Genomic DNA, 19,969 nt, shown 5'->3' with positions numbered 1-19,969 from the left:
CTCCTTTGGCCAACAGTAGCCAAATTTCCACCTGTACCATGTTGTCTAACGATAGCTGTGGTGGGTGTTGGTAACCCGGGCCTCGACCGATCCGGTAAGAAATTTACATCTACATTTAGATTTGCAGCATTTAGCAGACGCCCTTATCCAGAGCGACGTACGAAAGTGCTTTGAGTCTCTAGCAATGAATAAATCTACACTGGTACGCAAGATTACAAACTTAATATAAATATAAATTCTCTTCCGTGATCCGCATGTTTGATTTTGCCCATGTTTTTACGCTGGATGCCCTTCCTAACGCAACCCTCCCCATTTATCCGGGCTTTGGACCGGCACTAAGAGTGCACTGGCTTGTGCACCCCTATGGCTGGGTTTCCTGTGGCCTTATTTGCTCAAGTAGTTGAAAGGTTTTGGGCTCATGATCATTTTAATAGATATCAATCAGTGAATTATTAATATCATTCTATTAATAGAATTGGCGTGCTAAGAGTAACATTGGAGTCTTTTTACACAAGGTGAGTTGATTAAACATGTCTGCCTGTGACAAGAATGATAATAGGAACATTATAGCCTTAATAAATCAATAAAGAAAGCCCTTTTACTTTTACTGGGGTAGTATTTTACAGAGTGTATCTCTTCTTTAACTCAACTACATGACTTGTGTACTTTGTCCACCATTGGCTAAAACAGTATGATGCGTACCAGTAGTGCAATTTTGTTTAATGAAATAAAAAAGAAAAATGTGGCAGCAGTTTGCAGTATTATGATGCAGGCAGCGTACTGCAGTAGATACCTGGTAATGAATGGACATTTGCTGCCACCCAGATGAGGATTGGTTCCGCTCATACCATCTTAGGGAGTTTTTCCTTGCCACAGTCACCACTGGCTTGCTTACTAAGGATAAACTTATAAGGAACAAACTTATAGGGATTAAACTTATAGATTTTTTGATACCTTTTTTTCTTTCTAAGGCTGCTTTGAGACAATTTCTATTGTCAAATGTGTTATAATCAAACTGAACTGAACAGAATCAAATAGATAGTTTAAGAGTTAACCGAGGTCGAGATAAGTGGGTTCCACTGTAATATATATATATATATATATATATATATATATATATATATATATATATATATATATATATATACACACACACACAGGTATTCCTCTGTTTGAAACCGTTTGAAACATACACACATACACACATACGCAGCAAAAGCATAGAATTAACAACGGCAGGATCGGGTGGGAATCCGCAATGCGCTTTGGGAAGAAAAGCGCAGCCGTTGAGAGAGTGCAGGTGGGAAGGCACGTACCGGGATACGCATGAGCGATAACAACGACCGCCGTGAACCAACATATACCAACAATAACAGACAGTGAGAGTGTGGAAGTTCAAATAGGAGCTGGTGATGATGATAAACGAGCTTCAGAGAAAGCGGCCGAGAAAGCATTCCTGACAATTAACAAAAATGTATGTACATTTTTATAGCATGTCTTCATCAAACCAATCGTGGCAACGCTGTTGTGTAAAAAAACCCTCCATGTGTGCATACACATGTGCATACACATTCTCATTTATTTACGCACATCATGTACATAAAGAAATTTCAAGCAAGTTAATATATTGCCGCCATATTGATTTTCGTTTATCTCGATCATCGGTTATCTCGATTTTTTTTAGCAACCCCCTAGGACATCGACATAACCGGGTTCTACTGTATATATATATATATATATATATATATATATATATATATATATATATATATATATATATATATATATATATGTTCTGATTTCTTTGTATGAATTCAATATTTGGCTTGATGGCTACATCTGGTAAAAACTTTGTGTCAATAGCCCACTTAGAAATCCCCTTACTGATAGAAATGCTGATGTCAAATACTTACTTTCCCCGCTGTATGTAGAGTATATATTTATTTATTTTATGTTAAGCAAGACTCACCATAAATACAGTGAAGAAAAGACTTGGATATAGGAGGTAGATGGCCTCAAGTGCTTAGAAGGTTGCAGATAGAGAATCTTCCTTCACCAGTAACTAGTTGTTCTTGATCACTGCATTGGAGTACAAATAGAAAAAACTACTTGAATATAGTAGCAAGTGGTGATTACAGAATACTCCCTTTACCCTCTGTAGTTCTGAAGTGTGAGCTAATTTGTGCTTAATAGATAAATAAAAGATTTCTGTGGTCATATTCTGCAGTATTATGCAATAAAAAAACATAATGTTCTCTCTACAATTTAGGTCTAATTCGATTAACACAGATTCTTCTTCGTCTTCCCTCACCACATCCATATACCTCCTCCTTGGCCTTCCTCTTTTCCTTCTTCCTGGTGGCTCCATCATCAGCATTCTTCTACCAATATAAATCATGTCCCTCCTCTGCACATGTCCAAACCATCTCAATCTCGCCTCCCTAACCTTGTTACCAAAACGTCCTACACGCGCTGTCCCTCTAATAAACTCATTTCTAATCCTGTCCATCCGCCTCCTGTCTTTTACTCAATGCCACTGTCTCTAATCCATACAATATTGCAGGTCTCACCACAGTCCTCTTCTCTTCACTTCTCCAACACACTCTCCATTACTTTGCACTGTTGACCACAGGTACCTGAACTCCTCCTCTTCTCCCTGCAACCGCACCACTCCACTGCCCTCCCTCTAATTCACACACATGTACTCTGTCTTGCTTCTACTGACTTTCATTCCCCTACTCTCCAGCGCATACCTCCACCTCTCCAGGCTCTTCTCAACCTGCTCACTACTCTCACCACAAATCACAATATCATCTGCAAACATCATAGTCCAGGAAGACTCCTGTCTGACCTCGTCCGTCAACCTGTCCATCACCACTGCAAACAGAAAAGGGCTCAGAGCCGATCCTTAATGCAGTCCGACCTTCACCTTGAACCAGTCTGTCTTTCCTACTGCACACTTCACTGCTTTCACACTGTCCTCATACATGTCCTGCACCACTCTCACATACATCTCTGACACACCTTACTTCCTCATACAATACCACAACTCATCTCTTGGCACTCTGTCCTTGGCACCTTCTCTATACTTCTCCATCAACATTCTCAAAGCAAATAAGGCATCTTTGGTGCTCTTCCCTGGCATGAAACCATACTGTTGCTCATAGATGGTCATCTCTTCTCTCAGCCCGGCTTCCACTACTCTTTCCCATAACTTCATGGTGTGACTGATCAACTTAATTCCCCTGTAGTTACTGCAGGTCTGCACATCTCCCTTATTCTTAAAGGTCGGTACCAGCACACTCCTTCTCAATTCCTCAGGCATCTTCTCACCTTCCAGAATCTTGTTAAACAATCTGGTTAAAAACTCCACTGCCATCTCTCCTAAACATCTCCATGCTTCTATTAACACAGATTATTACAGGTGACTATTTACAGGTAAAATTCCTTAAACTTTGAATATCCCAGAGACTGAGCTATTAAACTCTACCAAAGTATCTCAGGAACACCTTATTTCATAGTTTCTTAGCATTTTTAATTAAATTCTCTTCTTCAAAATTTGTCATTTTGTCAATTTCTAATGAAGTGGCCATAATTCTGACATAATGTTAGAGTTAATTGTTAAATAAAAGGAGAAATTGTTACATTATGGCGATGCCAATAAAAAGGACAAAGACATGAGCTAAATTGGGCTTTAAAACACCAAAAACACAGACAACTGAGACATCTGAAGTATGTCTATAACTATATATATTTTGAAAAAGATTTTTCCAATATCATTCCAATGAACCCTTTCGGATGTTTGGAAAAAAAAAAAACCCGGAAGTCCTTTTAAACGTACTTAAGGTAATTAAGAGCCTGTGACTCTAATTGCAGCCAACATTTTACAAGCTAGTGGGCAGAGGTAGGCATGAGCAGAGGGCTGTTACATTTTACTGTCATTTTACATTTCACCACCTGTGTTATAAAGCAATATCAGTTTTGCAGTATTTGACTGAATCAGAGCAGAAACTATGACTATACACAAAATTAAATCAATCTACTTCTATCAGAGGTCACACCATCAGTAAACATCCATGGCCCAATTCTATCAGCAGCCAATTTGCTTTGACAAAACACTGCGTCCACCATATTTTTTTTAAAGATGATGTGACATGGATTATGAGACCTTTCTTTCCTTCTCCATAATTTCCTATCATTCTGGTAAAAGCTGCATTCACATTCATAAAGACATCTTTTATAATGACACACACCCCCACTCAAGAGTTTTCTTCACCTGGCTAAATGTTGTAAAGAGTTTTTTCTTTACCAATGAAATAATTCTGAAAACCGATTTCAATTTAGTGTTTCTGTCTCTGTGGCTACTCACTCCGTACCAGAAATAAGATTAGTTTTGCACATACATGAAAACGCTCAAGAATCCAGCAGTATGGATTCTTTTTGCATTTTATGTCCAACAATGTCTAACAAATGTAAACTGTTTAACTTAATTTGTTTATTTATTTAATTTTATTTAATCAATTTCATTTGTGCCAATTTAACTGATTACAGAAATTAAACCGAACCATGATTTAAAAATCAAACTGTGCATTTTGTTTAGAAAGCACTTTCTTGTCCAACACACACACACACAAAATCAGTTATGCAACAGATGCATAAAAATTTTAGTAATAACAAGAAAGATGGAAGGAGACAATCAACACACTGAAAATAGGACCATAATAGGCAGGTCATTTAATCCAGTTGTTCAGTCTCACAAAGGCTAACAGGTTGCTACATAATGTCCATGTGTTAGTGGAGAAGATCTTTTCCATTTACACAAAATGCAATAACATTAATTTGGGATTTGTTAAGGTGGTATCCTGACAAGTCACTTCAAATATTGCAATAAACATAAAGTTTAAAAGTTCAAGCCTCAGCAATATAATAGCCTCAGGCATGACCAACCCATGTGTATCTCTATTTTAATTCAAGTACATGCTTTGTGTACTTCATCCACCACTGCAGAATGTAGTGCTACTTTATGTTCCACTTTTCCAGAGGTGAAAAATAATGAATTGCATTTACTGGAATTAGTGAATTAGTAATTTTTCTGTGTAGTTTTTTTTTAAGTAGCTTTTAAAATCAAACAAAAAATGCAAACTGCTGGGCTAAAAATCACCAGAAAGATAGAGACAAACAAGTCAGACATCACTGATGTAAACCCAGCTAAAAGCAAAACCCTGTCAAATTCTGCTGAAGTTGAAGTTAAATTAAGTGAACCCCTGACTGTGACCACTTCAGCCTCAAGTACAAGAAAAGTAACAGCTTTATTATGCAGTGTAAGTCGTGTCAGCCCAGAGACCGAATTAACAGCTTATAAAAACTCGGCATCAAAAGTTGCACAAGCACGCAGACTTAGACAGTTAAAAATACTTTTAAAAAAGATGTTTTCATTTAGTAAAGCCTTTGCTCAAATTAGCCCAAGACATAAATGCATGACATTGCAATGTTGGTTGAGTCTAGCAACTTGCTCATAACTAGTTATTAATTATGGTAATACTAATGATGCCTTATTACAATTCCCACCTGTTTGGGTATAAATTGGGATATGACTTTATACAGTCACATTAAACCTGTGAAGTAAATTAGAGACCTCGGTCCTTTGGTGTCCCGTAAATTCTGAAAACATTCTAAATAAGGAAGTAGCAGTTTCCATAGCTGTAGGGAGAACTTTAAGGGAAGCCAAACAACAGACTTGGGAAATCTGTTTATAATAACCAGTATTATCATGCACCATTAAATCTAAGGAGATCAATGATCAGATGGAGCAAGATTTATCAAATTCAATAACATCCTTAGTTATACTTAGCCACCCAGAAAAAATTACATACTAGCATACATAGACACCTTGGTGACCAGTGCAGAGGGACATGTGAAATCACATGATGCATTGTCCGGGCAGATGTAGCATGTACTGTTTGGTAGGAGAGTATGCTGTTGGAGTGGGATCCATTTGTTGTTTATGCTGGATCTCCTTCATGATTTGCCATCACATGGGTGCTATAATGACTTATGGTGGAAGGACTGAGGCTTGGTGGGTAGACGCGTGCTTGTCTAGGGTTAAGATGTTTGGCACTCTGAATATATTTTAACTTCTTGTGATCCATTATGTCCTGTATTGGGTAAGCTGTACCCTCCTGCCAGTGTCTCTACTCCTCTAAAGACACTTTGATGGAAAGAAGCTCCTTGTTGGTCACATCATAGTTTCACTATGCAAGGGCCAATTTTCTGGAAAAGAAAGCAGAGATACATTCTGGCCAGTGTTCTTTGTGATTTAACAACTCCTATTCCATAATCAGAAGCATATATTTCTACAATACATGGAAGTTTCTGGTCAGTGTGTTTGAGAATGGGAATTTGTGTTTCTTTAGCCTTGTTAAAGATTTCAGCAAACTCCGTATAATCTTCTGTTATCTTGGTATGAACTCGAAGCTTGAAGTGTTTTATAGGTTCTATAGGAGTTTAACGACTATGTGATTAGTGGTGGAATGGCTTGAAACACTGTACTAGTACGAATTAAATTAACTTAACTCCCATGGTGATATACTGAGAGAGTGTAGTTGTTTACACTCTGCATGCTAGCTCAGCATGTAAGTTTTAATTAACCCTCTCATGGAAAACCATCTTCGAAGCAACAGCTAACATACAGATTTGAACTGCGTCATCAGAACATGACTGTTTTTCCTGAGATAAGTGCAATAGTAGTACAGAAACATCAAGTCTCCCTGTCAAATATTCACAAATATTTTTAATCTGTTTCAGAATAATCAAACAAGGTACCTGGTTCCACATCCAGTGCTCTTCCAGTGAATAGAGTAATCAGAAACACTTTGTAGATTCCAGGCAAAAAGCCTGATTTTTTCAAATCCTGTAAAACTTTACTTTGTTCATTTAAAAGCTGCTTGGAATTGTGACAATTTCACTGTATTCAGATCAGGTGCAGTATTTTGTGATGAACTCAGACAAGATTGGGCAAGAAACCAGAATATTCAGAAAATCTAGAATTGCAGAACAGTTTGATAAACAAGTCCAAAACAGTATGCATAGATGTGGTCAGTAGAGCAAGCAGTGGTCAATAACATGCAAATATATTAACAGGCAATTAAAACAGAAACAATAATCCAAAAGCACACGTGTATATTTAAAGCATTTGTTTTATATCTAATAGGGGCAGCTACAGGAAACTATAGGAGGGAGCATAGCAGTGGGGTGGTGCAGGAGAACATAGGAGGATTGAAAACAAGTCATAAGGCTGCATTCTGAACCAGTTACATAGATCAAGTGTCTTTCAGAGGCAAACCTGTCAGTACCGAGTTTCTGTAATACAGTCTCGAGATGACGAGGAACTAAACACACACTGTGTGGCCTGTACGGACAGAAACAGACAAATTCTCCTGAAGTTGTAAAGTCAAAATCAATATGAATGTGGTCAATCAGCAATGTGAGATGAAAAGTACAAGCTGATCAGGTCGAGGGTTATCCCAAGGTGAGGTGCCATGACAAAGGAAAGACACTGATAGAAAGGCAAATGCTCAGTAGGCCAACAAACTGACAATACTGCGCAATGGTCCTATAGAAACACGTTGCAGTTTAATGAGGACTTAAATCCATACAAATTCTATGATTCGAAGTCAGTCCATTTTAAGTTGAAATTAAAGACTAAATTCTGTCAATCAACCCTGTTTCTCAGATCTCCCAAGTACAGTACTGATTCACCATGCTAGATTCCCAGAGAGTAATCCATCTATGAACAGTAGTCATTGACACAGCCAACAAGTGACACCACTTAAGTATATGTGCTCTACTTTTTTAGATACTCGTTCATTTTATTTTCTCAATGGTTTTGCTGGTTAACAACCCTACATTTGAAAGTTAATCTTGCTGGTTGCTTCCTTGTATTTAGTATGAATTATACTAGTCATTGTTTTAACCAATTATGCTGCCCTAAGCTTTTCCTTTTCTTTAGAAATATAAATCCTACTGGTGAGGCTTTGTTTCATCCCTGAAAGTTAGAATGATTAGAGCAATTTAAGCTGGGCAACTAAGACATGTTTTGTGAAAGTGTCTGATTTGTAAATGACTGTATAAGTAACATTTCTGATGCAGATGGACTTGGAAAGAAATAAAAGTAATTAGGTTTAGTGGTCAACCCAAAACAGATCTTTTCAAAGTGATTCCATAGAAATCACAAAAGATATTCAAGAGTGTATGTGTAGGTATTGCAATTATTTAATGCACTGGATGTGAATGTTAGTTATACTGCAATTGTGGTACAGAAGCAATTGTATCTGCTCTGCCTACACCCCCCCTTGGTGGTGTATGTGTGGAGTGAATCACCGCCTCACTGCAAAAGCAACAGTGCAAGTTGTTTCTTCAACCTGCCTGTAGACACACAAACCCACACAAGAAGATATCTTTCATGATTCATATCAAATTTGTTAAATGAAAGGCCAATCCTGGCAGTTGCTTGTGAGACGTGCCATTCTGTCATTTTCAGATTTATTAAGCAAAGTAGATGTTGTAAAACAAGGTTTTCCAGATTGTAAATGACTTTAGTCTCCCGATCTGAATTACATAATAATTGCATGGGTAAAATATAAATAGCGATGTGCCACTTGGAAAGTTTTCTATGTTACATAAAATATATGCATGTTATTTTAGCTATGTTATACTCATTTAAAAAAACAGTTAAGTTTAAATATAGTGCTTTTATTATATTCTGAATATTTATACTGTTAGCATAATGTGTTTTCTGTCATCAGTTTAAGTCAACAATCAATGAACAGATTCTGCTGTTTGCAAATTTATAATTGTGCATTTATTAGATATTGTCCACACCTTTTTTACTGACTTTGGCTAATCTACCAACATTATTGCATGATCAATCAAATGGCAAATATGTTGATTACTTATTTTCAGGCATGCAATAAATTACAATTCAAACCATTGCATAATGTAGAGTGGAGGGTGTGGTATTTGGTAATAAACAAGAGCAAAGTGTACAGAATATGCAATTGCCAAAAGTATAAGTTAAATCGCTTAAAAATTGCTACTTGAAAAATCAAAGCAGCTGTAAGTAATGAACAATTTAAGAAAAAATGCATTTCTAAGTGTTTCCTGTTAGCAGTTCATCCACTGCAGTACTTTTACTAATTTCCTGGTTAAATTTCTCTGAAAACTCAGCACCTTATTAAAATTGCACATGTTAGCTGATGCTGGCTGACATGTGAAACAGCTATAAGGAACAGCACCGGAAGAATTCAGTGTGTATGTGTGTGCATGTGTGTGCATATGCATAGGTGTTTGCTTTTGTGCAGGAAGACAACTTATTTCCTACCACAAATTTTTTTTTTCCTTCAGAAACCAAATGTCAACATCTATACTTTTTCCATAGCCGTTTCAAACAAAAAAACACAACAATACAAAAGTGGGAGGTTGTACACACACACACACGCATACACAATTAAAAGCAATTAAAAACCAATTGCCTAATTTTTTTAATAATCCCCCTTTTGCAACCAAAACAGCTTGAACAGCAGTTGCAGAGTGATGCCTCCATGGATCAAAGTTGTTTGTCTAGCACATCGCACAAATGCATGATCAAATTGAGAACAAAGAAATTTAAAAGCCAAGGTAACATTGTTAACTGTGTCATAATACTCAAACCATTCATGAATAATTTCTCAAAAAAAATAGAACACTGTGTAATTGGACACAGTTTTATGGCCAGGTAAGACCTGTTTCCTCCATATATCAGAGTTAATGAGTTGATTCTATACCAAATTTGCATTTCTCTCATGGGAGCTCTCACTAAGAGGTGCAAAGAGGTGCTGACGCAAGCAAAAGTAGCCAACAAATAAACTGAATGATCACAGAATTCTTTCATGTATACAGTGGAACCTCGATACTCGAGACCTTGACACTCGCGACCTCAACAGTTTGTGACCTTTTATTTGAAAGTGTAACTCACAAAAAAATCTGATAGTTCGTGAGAAGTGGCTCAAAGGTTCGGAGTAACATTTCAAAACAGAGATTGAACTAAATTAAATAAAAATGTTTGAAAAACTATCTTATTATTGTATTATTTATTTAAAGTAGTACAAACCCGATTCCAAAAAAATTGGGACACTGTACAAATTGAATGCAATAATTTACAAATCTCATAAACTTATATTTTATTCACAATAGAATATAGATATCATATAAAATGTTGAAAGTGAGACATTTTTAACTCATTTTGGATTTCATGAGCGCTACACATTCCAAAAAAGTTGGAACAGGTAGCAATAAGAGGCCGGAAACAGGCAGGTAAATGTACATATAAGGAACAGCTGGAGGACCAATTTGCAACTTATTAGGACAATTGGCAACATGATTGGGTATAAAAAGAGTCTTTCAGAGTGGCAGTGTCTCTCAGAAGTCAAGATGGGCAGAGGATCACCAATTTCTCCAATGCTGCGGCGAAAAATAATGGAGCAATATCAGAAAGGAGTTTCTCAGAGAAAAATTGCAAAGAGTTTGAAGTTATCATCATCTACAGTGCATAATATCATCCAAAGATTCAGAGAATCTGGAATCTCTGTGTGTAAGGGTCAAGGCCGGAAAACCATACTGGATGCCCGTGATCTTCGGGCCCTTAGACGGCACTGCATCACATACAGGAATGCTACTGTGATGGAAATCAGAACATGGGCTCAGGAATACTTCCAGAAAACACAATCCACCATGCCATTCGCCGTTGCTGGCTAAAACTCTATAGGTCAAAAAAAAAGCAAGCTGTTATCAGCGCTCGGTTCAGAAGCCTGCATCTCTGATGGTATGGGATTGCATGAGTACGTGTGGGCAGCTTACACATCTGGAAAGGCACCATCAATGCTGAAAGGTATATCCAAGTGCTAGAACAACATATGCTCCGATCCAGACGTCTTCTCTTTCAGGGAAGACCTTGCATTTTCCAACATGACAATGACAGACCACATACTGCATCAATTACAACATCATGGCTGCGTAGAAGAAGGATCCGGGTACTGAAATGGCAGCCTGCAGTCTAGATCTTTCACCCATAGAAAACATAAAGTATCATAAAGAGGAAGATGCGACAAAGTAGACCTAAGACAGTTGATCAACTAGAAGCCTGTATTAGACAAGAATGGGACAACATTTCTATTCCTAAACTTGAGCAACTTGTCTCCTCAGTCCCCAGATGTTTGCAGACTGTTTTAAAAAAGAAGAGGGGATGCCACACAGTGGTAAACATGGCCTTGTCCCAACTTCTTTGAGATGTGTTGATGCCATGAAATTTTAAATCAACTTATTTTTCCCTAAAAATTATAGATTTTCTCAGTTTAAACATTTGATATGTCATTTTTGTTGTCCTCTGAATTAAATAACGAAATGTAAAACGTCCACATCATTGCATTCTGTTTTTATTCACAATTTGTACAGTGTCCCAACTTTTTTGGAATCGGGTTTGTAAATAAAACATTTCTTCTTATTCTTTCGGCTTCTCCCATTAGGGGTCCCCACAGCGGATCATCCGTCTCCATTCCCCCCTGTCCTCTACATCTGCCTCTGCATGTCTTCCGTTACCACATTCATAAACCTCCTCCTTGGTTTTCCTCTTTTCCTCCTTCCTGGAGGAAAAGGAAAAATTCCCACCTTCAAGATGCAAAACACTGGTAACACTCAAGAAAAGAGAGGTAGAAATAGAAATAGAGAGGTAGAGCAAGGTCAAAGCATTGGTCACTTGTGTTTATTGAGGATGTCACATCTGATAGAAGTAACAGGATGAAGTCGGAAGTGTATACAGCTATATTTTTTGTTCAGACCAGTTAAATGCTGAAAAACCAATAATAGTCAAGTCAAGTCAAGAGGCTTTTATTGTCATTTCTACTATACACAGTGGTACACAGTAAAAACGAGACAACGTTCCTCCGGAACCCTGGTGCTACACTAAACAACAACATAGAGCTACAACACAACACAAGCTATGTAAAGTGCATCGAGTGCAACCTAGTACAAACAGTGCAGACAAAAAACAGTACAGACAGACAGTGCAGACAGACAACACAAGACAACACAAGACAAGATACAAAACCCGAGATAGCGCCCGCCAACTAGTAAACCTACTATACACTTTGATTATACAGTACTGTGCAAGGAGAACTGTTAAAACTATAACTGGGATATAAACAGACACAGTGCCATAGTACTGAGTGCCATAGTACAATTTGATAATGGGCCAAAACATACCATAAAAACATTCTATGAGCTTCCTAAGGCAAGGAAATCGCCCTCAATATTCCTATGTGCTCAGGTGTCATTAGGCAACAACGACCTGGTAAAACAAAGGAGGGTACTCCAGACTTCAGACAGTTTCTGACTGTTTATATTTTATAATTTTTAGTCTGTAAAAATGCCGGTTAACTCCTAAATGGTTAATGCAAAATTTTTGTTATACCCCTAAAGTTAGAGCTAAAAGCCTACAGTGAAGGCCAAGCTACAAGCTCCATTTTCCAGCAGACAATGCATCCTACAAACATGGCTGTTCAGACTACATTGCCCAAACCACACACAATCCAAGTCACTGAGCTGCTGACTGAGCACAGCTGTGCTCTATTTCTTACCCACTTAAGGACTTTTTAAAAGAGGGTCTTATTCACTAACATTGAAGAAAAAATGTACACCCAAAGCCTCAGTTGTATATGTACATCATATGAAAATCTGCCAAACGTGAGTGACTATAAACACTAGGAACCTTGGCAAAAAGTGGAATAAAACATCTTGAACTAAAACATTAAGTTTGCTAGGAATATATTATCCACATTACATTAAAATAATTAATTGTCACAATAAAATCACACAAAATTATTTCTCCACTGCCTTTAAACACAGTCAAATGCTACATGCAGAGGTCAATGTTAAAACTAACTACTGCAGTAGAGATGATCAGTATAGAAGTGAATCATGCTAAATGCACTTTCCTTGTACTATGAAGACAATACAGTATTGTGTTATAGATGAAGCTGTTAATCTAATGTGTATACAATAGAATCTGAAATACTCCTCTATGCTATTGACTTTGATGCACTCAACTCATTTCCTGTCCTTGACCAAGTAAGCATTAGAAAGAGAGAGAAGGAGGTAGAGAGAGAGAGAGAGAGAGAGAGAGAGAGAGAGAGAGAGAGAGAGAGAGATGAAAAAAAAAGAAAACAGAGCAGGACAAACCTCTCTGTCAGCAGTATGAACTCTTATACTGAGAGAAAGATGAGAGATAAGAATGACAAAGAGTGAAGGATTAGAGATCTTCATTTTTTGAAGTTTAAAGTTTTTTAGTAACAGTTGAATATTCATTAAGATAAACAGATAAAATCCAGGTCATTTACTCAGATGGCATAATTACGTAATAATCTAATATGTGAATGTCCAGCACACTCTAATGAAACAGCATGCCTAGTTCAACAAGTTATTTAATGTGAAACTCAATTATTGCATTTATCGTTCATGTAATTAATTCTCTCTGATTTCTCAAGGGTACACTGGAGGTTTTTATAATACCTTGTGCTTTTGTTTTTTATTAGCCTGCATTAGATTACTAACACATTTTCATTCTACAAACCCAATTCCAAAAAATTTAGGACACTGTGTAAAATTAAAACAAAATGTAATGATTTGCAAATCTCAATCATCTCACATATTATTCACAATAGAACACAGAAATCATGACACATATTTAAACTGAGGAAGTGTACCATTTTAAAGGAAATAAAATATGTAATTGTAAATTTGATGTCCACAGCACATCTCGAACAAATTGGGACCATGTTTACAAATATGTAGCATTCCCACTTCTTTTAACAACAGTCTGCATAAAGCTGGGAACTGAGAAAAAACATTCTCAGGCTTTTAGAAAGAAGAATATTGTCCCCTTTGTGTCTGATACAGAAACTGAGCTGCTCAAAAGTCCAAACAGGCAAATTTTTCAATTGGTGAAATGTAATGTGTATTCAGTGCACAAAAGTTTGACATAAAGAGGTGAAAAAGCTCATTTGATTTTAACTAAACTTACTTATTATTTTTTTTACTATGCTCTCACTTCATTACAATATGTTTAAGCATTAAGCCGGCAGGTAAAAAGCTTACAGATGCAGCATAAAATACCACATTGGCCATTTTAACCAGATCAGCCATAAATGTCATAAAATATATGGTAAAAGATGTGTTGGGAAATCATCAGTGATTAAAAAAACATTTTTAAAATAGTTATACAATAAATGTGTAGACACTGGTTGACTTCATTAAGCAGTTATTAAGCTTTGCTCTGCAAAGACATGTGCCATTAAATTGCATGTGGAAAGGCAGCCATTATGACAATGAACAGGAAGTGAAATTTGGTTCTGTGATACAGACTTTAAGTCTAGATTTATGATTATTGATTAATTAAATTAATAACAGAGAATACAGATGGTTGACCTAAAGTCCTGGTTTCACTGCTGTATTACATTATACAATGATTCAGGGTTTTTTTTATCTAATCCTCATTAGGCACCATAAAGTATATGCAGCAAAACCTGATTAAAATGTGTTTCTATATCAGTTTGTGTTCAGAGTAAGAGCTCATTAGTATAAAGACCTCATGAATAATCCAAAGAAAAAATGAGTCTAGCTTACTAAAGTATCTAAAGAACTATATAGAAACTTAAAAAAATAACTTTTCTTTTTACTGAGCATGTAAATACCTACGTTAATAAAGCACATTTTAAATTCATTAATTTATCTTCTGTAACCATTTCTTTTAAATGGACATGGACATTGGATATGGAGCAATTTAGCATGGACAGTTGACAGATATGCATGCTTCTGGGAGGTGGGAGGAAACCATAACCCGCAGGAAACATGCAGTCAACATGCACAAAATACACACACGCTCCCCAGTACACAGTCCCAGCGAACGTTTATGTTAAAAACCAAACAAATATGGCCCACTTTCTTGCCCATAAAACCTGAATCCGCTGGAACACGGCACAAAATAATCTTTCACAAAACAAACGTAAAATAGTTAATAATTCCTAAAATGATAACTAGTTATCTCAAGTTTCAGGAATATAAAACATATTTGTTTTATAATAATGATGTAACGTCTAATTTTGAAGAAGGACGCATTTTATGTTAAAAGCTGGCAGTTTTAGAAAGAAATAGTTCGATAAAAAAAAAAATGTATTCTTACCTCACGTTTAAAAGACGCCACAACTGAGCTCTTCATATTAACCACTTCTTCTCCCGGGACTGCCATTGCTACAAAAACACATTTCTCCTTCTGCAACACCGTGCAAAAAATAACAGTCTGTTTCAGGTACAGTAAATGCATCACAATTTGCAAGTGTACCGCAGCGCTTCCTATTCAGAGGCTGCTGCTTGCATGATGGATTGGAGCGGATCTGTTCGTTTTCCTCTTTATTCTAGTCTATCTTCAAACTGAGCAAAGAGCATCAATGAAATCACCTCGAAGTGGAACCAAATGAGAAGAAGCCCGACCAGCGACACCTAGTGCTCCACACTAAAGCGCATGCAGAGTCGACTTTACTCTGCTTACAGTGGCTGAAGTCACAGCTAATATCCAAAACATTCACTAGATCAGACTGTGTTGAGAATATTACATTCACAATAAGGCAGAAAAGACAGCAAGAAGAACTAAGCTACATTTTCTTGTCACATTAGTGCATTACAATAAAATTCATTACACATGATAGTTTTTTAGGATTACGGATCAATGTAAAAGTTTAAATGGCAAGTTCCCTTCAATTTTCTGCACTATATGGAACCCTACAACACAGGATTTCAAATTCACTTCCAAATATTTTTTATAATGGTCCTTAAAATATAATCCAATTAGAAAAACAACAATTAATTGTTCAAACAACCTCTTTTTTTTTACAGTGTAACCCTCGTGGTAAGTGTCAACGTTTTAAACCTTACACTTAAACCCTCCACTTAGTAATAAATCTAGGGTGGAAGTACAATACAGTATTCTCTTTTGCTCCACTACTGTTGCAAGTAGAACCATATCCTCTACTTGTTGTTGTTCTTCTTCTTCTTTCGGCTTCTCCCATTAATTCAATTCAATTCAATTCATTTTTATTTGTATAGCGACTGTGGCAAAGGAAAACTCCCCGAGATGGCATAAGGAAGAAACCTTGAGAGGAACCAGACTCAAGAGGGAACCCATCCTTAACTGGGTTGCACCGAATGTCCATTTGTAGCAGATATACGATGTTGCAGGGGTACAGTGATGACGGTCAGAAGCGAAAAGTAGACCTGAGTCAGTGTAGGAAACTGTTGACATTAACTACAGTCCAATCCATCCTCAAAGCGCCCGTTCTTACTCCGGAATTTCATGGAACCACCCAAGGTGTTGATGAGAAACCGTACCAAGCTGCACAGAGTGGCCTCCTGTCGAAGAGGACACTATCCAGAGGCAGGCCGGGACGAAGTGGGAAGATCCATTGAGGGGAGAGGGACAGAAACAGTGGTCACTGGAGCCTCAGGAGCATGTTTAACTTGACCATTAGGGGTCACCAAAGCAGATCAACCGTCTCCATATCCCCCTGTTCTCTGCATCTCCCTCTTTTAAACCAATTACCTCTATGTCTTCCCTCACCACATCCATAAACCTCCTCCTTGGTATTCCTCTTTTTCTTCTTCCTGGTGACTCCATCCTCAGCATTTTCCCACCGATATGCCCCATGTCCCTCCTCTGCACATGTCCAAACCATCTTAATCGCACCTCCCTCACTTTCTCCCCAAAACGTCCCACATGCGCTGTCCCTCTAATAAACTCATTATTAATCTAGTCATTAAAAACGCCTACTGACTTTCATTCCCCTTCTCTCCAGCGCATACCTCCAGCTCTCCAGGCACTTCTCAAACTGCTCCCTACTCTCACCACAAATAACAATATCGTCCACAAACATCGTAGTCCACAGAGACTCCTGTCTGACCTCGTCCGTCAACCTGTTCATCACTACTGCAAACAAGAAAGGGCTCAGAGCTGATTCCTCGATGCAGTCCAACCTCCACCTTGAACCAGTCTGTCCTACTGCAAATCAATTCAATTCAATTCAATTTTATTTGTATAGCGCTTTTTAACAATGAACATTGTACTGCACACTTCACTGCTGTCACACTGTCCTCATACATGTCCTGCACCACCCTCACATACTTCTCTGACACACATGACTTCCTCATACAATATCACAACTCCTCTCTCGGCACCCTGTCGTACGCTTTCTCTAAATCCACAAACACACAATGCATCTCCTTCTGACCTTCTCTATACTTCTCCATCAACATTCTCAATGCAAATAATGCGTCTGTGGTGCTCTTTCTTGGCATGAAACCATACTGTTGCTCACAGATGGTCATCTCCTCTCTCACTACTCTTTTCCCATAACTTCATGGTGTGACTGATCAGTTACTGCAGGTCTGCACATCTCCCTTATTCTTAAAGATTGGTACCAGCACACTCCTGCTCCATTCCTCAGGCATCCTCCCACCTTCCAAAATCTTGTAGAACAACCTGGATAAAAAATCCCCTGCCATCTCCCCAAAACATCTCAATGCTTCTACTGGTATACTACTGGTCTACTGGCTTCTATCTGGTCCAACCGATTTTCCACTCTTCATCCTCCTAATTGCTGCTCTTACTTCCTCTTTACTAATCTTATCCACTTCCTGCTTCACCATCTCCACATCATCCACCCTTCTCTCTCATTTTCCTCATTTATCAGCTGCTTAAAATATTACCCCCATCTTCTCAACACACTCTCCTCACTAGTCAACACATTTCCATCTCCATCCTTTATTGCTCTAACTTGTAGCACATCCTTCCTAGTTTGATCCCTCTGCCTGGCCAATCTGGATAAATCCTTTTCTTCTTCCTTCTTCTCATACAGCTACTCATATGCCTTTTCCTTGGCTTTCGCTATATCCCCTTCACCTGCTGCCGCATCTCCTTGTAATTCTCCCTACTGCAGCGAGCTGGTGGTGACTGTGGCAAGGAAAAACTCCCCTAGATGGCATAAGGAAGAAACCTTGAGAGGAACCAGACTCAGGAGGGAACCCATCCTTAACTGGATTGCACTGAATGTCCATTTATTACAGATAAACGATGTTGTGGGTGCAGTGATGGTGATCAGAAGCAAACTGTAGTCCTGAGTCAGTTTAACAGACTGGTGACATTAACTACAGTCCAAATCCAACCTTTCTCCTTATGCTTTTCTGCACTTTCTCATTCCACCACGTCTCTTTGTCTTCCTATCTTTTCTCAGATGTCACACCAAGCACCTTTATAGCTGTCTCCTTTATCACTTTTGCAGTAATTGCCCCATCATCCAGCACCTCTTCACCACCACCGAGCCCATCTGACCTCTTTCCTGAATCTCACACTAGTCTTCTTCCTTCAGTTTCCACCATCTTATTCTTTTTTCAGTCCTTACTTTCCTCCTCTTCTTCTTCACCTCCAAAGCCATTCTACAAACCACCATCCGACGCTGTTTGTCTACACTCTCACCTGCCAACGGCTTACAGCCTCCAATCTCCTTCAAGTTGCATCTCCTACATAGAACATAGTCCACCTGTGTGCACCTTCTTCTACTCTTATACATCACCCTATGCCCCTCCTTCTTCTTAAAATATATTTTCACCACTGTTATTTCCAAGTAGAACCTTATAATGGATTTAAAAAATGAATAATTTAATAATAACTAAAACTAATTTGAGTATTAAGCCACTTAACTGATATGTATGCTTGGACATGGGGCCTGAGTTCCGACAGAAACCACAAAAGAACCCTTGAAATCTTTTTCCTGCTAATAAAACACAATGAAGACACAATGATTGAAATTTAATCTTGATTTGAAGTTTTTAGATTTTTAAACATCTTCTAAGGAAGCTGTGTAATAACGATGCCATTAGAAAATACTGAGTACATTTGGATGATTTTGTTTGTTTTCGAGAAAGAGGGTGAGAACACATGATCATGTTCAAGCATATTACTTTAAGCTAGAGGCAAAAAAAATAAAAAAAATATTCCAGCATTGTTTAAGTTAACAAAGAATACTGACAACCAACATTACCTTTTCTTAATCCAAACTATTTTCTGTGTGTGGAGTGTTGGTGTAGTAGAAGGTAGAGGATACTATGATATTAGTTAGAAATGTGCCCAATATATCATACTATTTAAAGACTTTATATTGGACTGGCATTAAAAATGTAATAATCCAAATCTAAACACACATGTAAAACTTTATTCCAAGAGAAAGAAAAAACACAACATTAGAGAGTTCTTTTGATCCTTTATTATCATTATTATATAGGAATAACCAAGTGAAATCATTATATAAGTTGCATTTACATATATCATTATCATTAAATGATTGATGCAGCCTAAGACATCATTATGAATACTGTTTAATTCATTATATGTCCATTACAAGTGAAAAAAAGGATGATTTGTATGATAACCATAACCAAAAACCATAATGGTTTTTATCTGTCTTGTCGAAGTCTTGAAGTACCCACCATCCTGCCAAGTTCACAGTGGAACAGTAATAAGTTAACTTATGTTTATACCAAACTAGCTAAAAACTAAAATATAGAAGAATATAATTATTGTTTTCTGGAGCTGACCACATAAAGTTCCCTCCAAATAAATTGAAATGGAAAGGCATAAGCAAAAATAAGCAAAAAAAAAGAGGCCACATTCCTTTATACTTTAGTTACAAAAATAAATATATTTAAAATGCACTTCAGATAGCAACAAAAGTCTATTTTTCATTAAATATGCAATCCTACTGAGGTCAGTAAGGTATTATATATTATATGAGGTATTATACGACATTATATAGTTAATATAAAAAAAGCAAACAGA

General features: G+C 37.4%; 1 protein-coding gene across 3 annotated transcripts in view; it reads right to left on the bottom strand.

Moving 5' to 3' along the window:
- The window catches only part of LOC124399109 (lck-interacting transmembrane adapter 1), a 50,279-nt gene extending 34,749 nt beyond the window's left edge, over positions 1-15,530 (bottom strand). For 2 of the 3 annotated variants that reach the window (XM_046869830.1, XM_046869832.1), the window contains exons 1-2: positions 15,269-15,530; positions 1,970-2,079 (exon numbers count right to left, since the gene is read on the bottom strand). The gene's annotated coding sequence lies outside the window, so the exon portion shown is untranslated. Of the gene's footprint in view, positions 1-1,969; positions 2,106-15,268 lie in introns of all 3 variants that reach the window. The other variant, XM_046869829.1, reaches the window with a different exon arrangement.
- Positions 15,531-19,969: the final 4,439 nt, after the last annotated feature.

Source organism: Silurus meridionalis, chromosome 16 (assembly GCF_014805685.1).
Source record: "Silurus meridionalis isolate SWU-2019-XX chromosome 16, ASM1480568v1, whole genome shotgun sequence".
Lineage (NCBI taxonomy): Eukaryota > Metazoa > Chordata > Actinopteri > Siluriformes > Siluridae > Silurus > Silurus meridionalis.
Note: the sequence above shows the minus strand (reverse complement) of the source record. Positions and strands in the feature narration are given on the sequence as shown.